This window comes from Corythoichthys intestinalis, chromosome 1 (assembly GCF_030265065.1).
Source record: "Corythoichthys intestinalis isolate RoL2023-P3 chromosome 1, ASM3026506v1, whole genome shotgun sequence".
Taxonomy (NCBI): Eukaryota; Metazoa; Chordata; class Actinopteri; order Syngnathiformes; family Syngnathidae; genus Corythoichthys; species Corythoichthys intestinalis.
The window spans coordinates 77080532-77087208 of record NC_080395.1 but is presented as its reverse complement, the minus strand read 5'-3'; the positions used below and the strand labels follow the sequence as shown (position 1 = coordinate 77087208).

Here is a 6677-nt window from a genome sequence, read left to right as displayed (position 1 = left end):
AACTCCCAAACCGCTGCGCAGAAGTCAACCAAACTTCACCCAATAGTGTATTTTATCACAATCTAGTAGTTACATTTGGAAATTTAGTTCTAGGACATTTGATTTGAGCGCAATCTTCAAACTTAATTAAAAAAAGTCATTTAAGCCTTTTCACAGTGAGATCTATGCGATATGGCCGAGAAATGTAATTTTGATGTTAACTCCCAAACCGCTGCGCAGAAGTAAACCAAACTTCACCCAATAGTGTATTGTATCACAATCTAGTAGTTACATTTGAAAATTTTGTTCTAGGACATTTTGTTTGAGCGCAATCATCAAACTTAATTAAAAAAGTCATTTAAGCCTTTTCACAGTGAGATCTATGCGATATGGCCGAGAAATGTAATTTTGATGTTAACTCCCAAACCGCTGCGCAGAAGTCAACCAAACTTCACCCAATAGTGTATTGTATCACAATCTAGTAGTTACATTTGAAAATTTTGTTCTAGGACATTTGATTTGAACGCAATCATCAAACTTAATTAAAAAAGTCATTTAAGCCTTTTCACAGTGAGATCTATGCGATATGGCCGAGAAATGTAATTTTGATGTTAACTCCCAAACCGCTGCGCAGAAGTCAACCAAACTTCACCCAATAGTGTATTGTATCACAATCTAGTAGTTGCATTTGGAAATTTAGTTCTAGGACATTTGGTTTGAGCGCAATCTTCAAACTTAATTAAAAAAAGTCATTTAAGGCTTTTCACAGTGAGATCTATGCGATATGGCCGAGAAATGTAATTTTGATGTTAACTCCCAAACCGCTGCGCAGAAGTCAACCAAACTTCACCCAATAGTGTATTTTATCACAATCTAGTAGTTACATTTGGAAATTTAGTTCTAGGACATTTGATTTGAGCGCAATCTTCAAACTTAATTAAAAAAAGTCATTTAAGCGTTTTCACAGTGAGATCTATGCGATATGGCCGAGAAATGTAATTTTGATGTTCACTCCCAAACCGCTGCGCAGAAGTCAAACAAACTTCACCCAATAGTGTATTTTATCACAATCTAGTAGTTACATGTGGAAATTTGGTTCTAGGACATTTGATTTGAGCGCAATCCTCAAACTTAGGTCAAAAAAGCCATTTAAGCCTTTTCACAGTGAGATCTATGCGATATGGCCGAGAAATGTAATTTTGATGTTAACTCCCAAACCGCTGCGCAGAAGTAAACCAAACTTCACCCAATAGTGTATTTTATCACAATCTAGTAGTTACATTTGAAAATTTTGTTCTAGGACATTTTGTTTGAGCGCAATCATCAAACTTAATTAAAAAAGTCATTTAAGCCTTTTCACAGTGAGATCTATGCGATATGGCCGAGAAATGTAATTTTGATGTTAACTCCCAAACCGTTGCGCAGAAGTCAACCAAACTTCACCCAATAGTGTATTGTATCACAATCTAGTAGTTACATTTGAAAATTTTGTTCTAGGACATTTTGTTTGAGCGCAATCATCAAACATTATTAAAAAAGTCATTTAAGCCTTTTCACAGTGAGATCTATGCGATATGGCCGAGAAATGTAAATTTCATGTTAACTCCCAAACCGCTGCGCAGAAGTCAACCAAACTTCACCCAATAGTGTATTGTATCACATTCTAGTAGTTACATTTGGAAATTTAGTTCTAGGACATTTGGTTTGAGCGCAATCTTCAAACTTAATTAAAAAAAGTCATTTAAGCGTTTTCACAGTGAGATCTATGCGATATTGCCGAGAAATGTAATTTTGATGTTAACTCCCAAACCGCTGCGCAGAAGTCAACCAAACTTCACCCAATAGTGTATTTTATAACAATCTAGTAGTTACATTTGGAAATTTAGTTCTAGGACATTTGGTTTGAGCGCAATCTTCAAACTTAATTAAAAAAAGTCATTTAAGGCTTTTCACAGTGAGATCTATGCGATATGGCCGAGAAATGTAATTTTGATGTTAACTCCCAAACCGCTGCGCAGAAGTCAACCAAACTTCACCCAATAGTGTATTTTATCACAATCTAGTAGTTACATTTGGAAATTTAGTTCTAGGACATTTGATTTGAGCGCAATCTTCAAACTTAATTAAAAAAAGTCATTTAAGCGTTTTCACAGTGAGATCTATGCGATATGGCCGAGAAATGTAATTTTGATGTTCACTCCCAAACCGCTGCGCAGAAGTCAACCAAACTTCACCCAATAGTGTATTTTATCACAATCTAGTAGTTACATGTGGAAATTTGGTTCTAGGACATTTGATTTGAGCGCAATCCTCAAACTTAGGTCAAAAAAGCCATTTAAGCCTTTTCACAGTGAGATCTATGCGATATGGCCGAGAAATGTAATTTTGATGTTAACTCCCAAACCGCTGCGCAGAAGTAAACCAAACTTCACCCAATAGTGTATTGTATCACAATCTAGTAGTTACATTTGAAAATTTTGTTCTAGGACATTTTGTTTGAGCGCAATCATCAAACTTAATTAAAAAAGTCATTTAAGCCTTTTCACAGTGAGATCAATGCGATATGGCCGAGAAATGTAATTTTGATGTTAACTCCCAAACCGCTGCGCAGAAGTCAACCAAACTTCACCCAATAGTGTATTGTATCACAATCTAGTAGTTACATTTGAAAATTTTGTTCTAGGACATTTTGTTTGAGCGCAATCATCAAACTTTATTAAAAAAGTGATTTAAGCCTTTTCACAGTGAGATCTATGCGATATGGCCGAGAAATGTAAATTTGATGTTAACTCCCAAACCGCTGCGCAGAAGTCAACCAAACTTCACCCAATAGTGTATTGTATCACATTCTAGTAGTTACATTTAAAAATTTCGTTCTAGGACATTTGGTTTGAGCGCAATCATTAAACTTAATTAAAAAAGTCATTTAAGCCTTTTCACAGTGAGATCTATGCGATATGGCCGAGAAATGTAATTTTGATGTTAACTCCCAAACCGCTGCGCAGAAGTCAACCAAACTTCACCCATTAGTGTATTGTATCACAATCTAGTAGTTACATGTGGAAATTTGGTTCTAGGACATTTGATTTGAGCGCAATCCTCAAACTTAGGTCAAAAAAGCCATTTAAGCCTTTTCACAGTGAGATCTATGCGATATGGCCGAGAAATGTAATTTTGATGTTAACTCCCAAACCGCTGCGCAGAAGTAAACCAAACTTCACCCATTAGTGTATTGTATCACAATCTAGTAGTTACATGTGGAAATTTGGTTCTAGGACATTTGATTTGAGCGCAATCCTCAAACCTAGGTCAAAAAAGCCATTTAAGCCTTTTCACAGTGAGATCTATGCGATATGGCCGAGAAATGTAATTTGGATGTTAACTCCCAAACCGCTGCGCAGAAGTAAACCAAACTTCACCCAATAGTGTATTTTATCACAATCTAGTAGTTACATTTGGAAATTTAGTTATAGGACATTTGATTTGAGCGCAATCTTCAAACTTAATTAAAAAAAGTCATTTAAGGCTTTTCACAGTGAGATCTATGCGATATGGCCGAGAAATGTAATTTTGATGTTAACTCCCAAACCGCTGCGCAGAAGTCAACCAAACTTCACCCAATAGTGTATTTTATCACAATCTAGTAGTTACATTTGGAAATTTAGTTCTAGGACATTTGGTTTGAGCGCAATCTTCAAACTTAATTAAAAAAAGTCATTTAAGGCTTTTCACAGTGAGATCTATGCGATATGGCCGAGAAATGTAATTTTGATGTTAACTCCCAAACCGCTGCGCAGAAGTCAACCAAACTTCACCCAATAGTGTATTTTATCACAATCTAGTAGTTACATTTGGAAATTTAGTTCTAGGACATTTGATTTGAGCGCAATCCTCAAACTTAGGTCAAAAAAGCCATTTAAGCCTTTTCACAGTGAGATCTATGCGATATGGCCGAGAAATGTAATTTTGATGTTAACTCCCAAACCGCTGCGCAGAAGTAAACCAAACTTCACCCAATAGTGTATTGTATCACAATCTAGTAGTTACATTTGAAAATTTTGTTCTAGGACATTTTGTTTGAGCGCAATCATCAAACTTAATTAAAAAAGTCATTTAAGCCTTTTCACAGTGAGATCTATGCGATATGGCCGAGAAATGTAATTTTAATGTTAACTCCCAAACCGCTGCGCAGAAGTCAACCAAACTTCACCCAATAGTGTATTGTATCACAATCTAGTAGTTACATTTGAAAATTTTGTTCTAGGACATTTTGTTTGAGCGCAATCATCAAACTTAACCCCTTAACGCCGAATGTCGCGATTCGGCATCATACCGTTCCCGCTTTGAAAGCGGCCAAAATATCGTCTGCCTTTGTTCACTGCCGGTACATTAATGTCAAACACATGCCTAGGAACCTTTTTCAAGCATTAGTTTCAGTCGTGTCCGAACAGAGACAACACCGCTTCCTTTTCCGGACCGTGATATTCAAGATGAAAGCCACGTCGAAGTCCTGCGCACCAACTTGACTAATTCATTCAATTCAAGGTAAGTCAGCTAAAATAAAAAAATATGTACCGTCTTATTGTGTACTTGTGTTGCTAACACGATGAGATAGAGTTTCTATGATGAGTATTTTTGAAGCTCTATGACGATTTTGGTTTGTAGCGCTATCGCTACAGCCGGCATCATCGGAAAAGCACCTCCCCCCTCCCCCGCCACCCCGCAAACGTAAATGCGTTGTTTGTCGAAGGTTTGCAACACTCGCACGCGTTTTATCTATAAACTATCACTCTCGTTATCATCTGTAAACATTACAAAAGTAATGTGTTGCATAAAAAAGGGCATTTGTGGTTACTATTTTTCTGTAGAACAAATAAATGAACGCATCCTTTATATGCAACGGTGCACACGGGTGCCTCCATGTCGTTCCACTTTTAGACACGTTTTATTCAGACATTGCCACACTTGTTGTCATCTGTAGACATAATAAACATAACGTGTTGCATAAACAATGTCATTGCTATTGATTTATTTTTCTTATTTCTATATAATGAAAAATGAACACAGCATGAGCTGATAACTACCAAACAGAAGCAAATGTATGTATGTTGATGGTTTTCAACACATTTTGTTTTGAAATTATAACAGTAATTTCTTTACCTTATTTTTCTGCAGAAATACAAATGAATGCAGCAGCTTTTTACGCAAAGCTAGCACACCGGGCCAAACCACCTCCTGTTGAGAGTGCTCTCAGTGAGAGTGAGGGCAGCGATGAGGAGTACAATCCTAATAAAGCAAGTGAAGGTGATTTTGTGTCAAGTTTGAGCTTGTTTGACATCTATGGATGTAACTACGTGAACACACTGAAAAGATAAAAATGTTTGGTGTTTCCTAAAGTGATTTATTATTTTCTGCACCAGGTGATGAAAGCAGCAGCAATGACTCTACAGTGGACATTAGCAGCAGTGAGGAAGATGATGATGATCCGCCTCATCCACCTCCAACCACCAGTGCTGCACCTGCAAGACCTTCAAGAGCTACATCAAGGGCAGATCGAGCCTAAAGCAATATATCCAAAAAAAAGCCATACAAATTGGGATACAAGATTTTTGTACTGTGCGACATAAGAGGTCTGGTGCACTCATTTGACATATTCACAGGGAAAATAGATCCGGTACCAGGCCAACCAGACATAGGAGCCAGTGGTAACATTGTGCTCAAGCTTGCACAAGTCATTCATCCTGCTGTTCTTTGATAACTGGTTCTCATCTGTAGATCTGTTTGTTGCTCTTGCAAAAAAGGGCATACCTGCACTTGGGACCGTGCAGCACAATCGCCTGCGTGGGTGCTGTTTCAGTGCAGACTCATAGATGAAGAAGAAGCGAAGAGGGACATTTGAAGAGCAAGAGGCTCTTGTGGACAATGTCTGCATAAGAGCAGTCAAATGGTTTGACAATAGAGGGGTGATTGTTGCCAGCACATTTGCCAGTGCCCTGTCTGTTATGATAAAAATCATCTTTTATTTATTTATCTACATCATATGTCTTCTAGTCTGATTAAAAATGTGATGTACATCTGTGTTTAAACAAAAACAATAATTGTTTTTCAGAATTTCACAAGCAGTGAAAAAAGATGTTGCGATAAAAGTGTGTTCAGACCTGAGATGGGTATGTGCCTTTTTTGCCATTTGTTTTCCTTTATTGCCTGTTGTCGCTAATCGGCATCATACCTAAATGTATGACTATTTTATGGGCTATATTCAAATTAACACTTTCAATTTAATTTAGCATCTATTTGAAAGTAAAAACACACCCCAATTATTTTTTTTATTATTGGAAAAAAATTTAGGCATTAAGGGGTTAATTAAAAAAGTCATTTAAGCCTTTTCACAGTGAGATCTATGCGATATGGCTGAGAAATGTAATTTCGATGTTAACTCCCAAACCGCTGCGCAGAAGTCAACCAAACTTCACCCAATAGTGTATTGTATCACAATCTAGTAGTTACATTTGAAAATTTTGTTCTAGGACATTTTGTTTGAACGCAATCATCAAACTTAATTAAAAAAGTCATTTAAGCCTTTTCACAGTGAGATCTATGCGATATGGCCGAGAAATGTAATTTTGATGTTAACTCCCAAACCGCTGCGCAGAAGTCAACCAAACTTCACCCAATAGTGTATTTTATCACAATCTAGT

General features: G+C 36.9%; 1 long non-coding RNA gene across 1 annotated transcript; it reads left to right on the top strand.

The window, feature by feature from the left end:
• The first annotated feature begins 4344 nt into the window (after nt 1-4344).
• LOC130920558 (uncharacterized) lies at nt 4345-6141 on the top strand. The gene is made up of 3 exons (XR_009064177.1): nt 4345-4524; nt 5155-5283; nt 5400-6141. It is a non-coding gene; the product is annotated as an uncharacterized LOC130920558 (long non-coding RNA).
• The last annotated feature ends 536 nt before the right edge of the window (nt 6142-6677 follow it).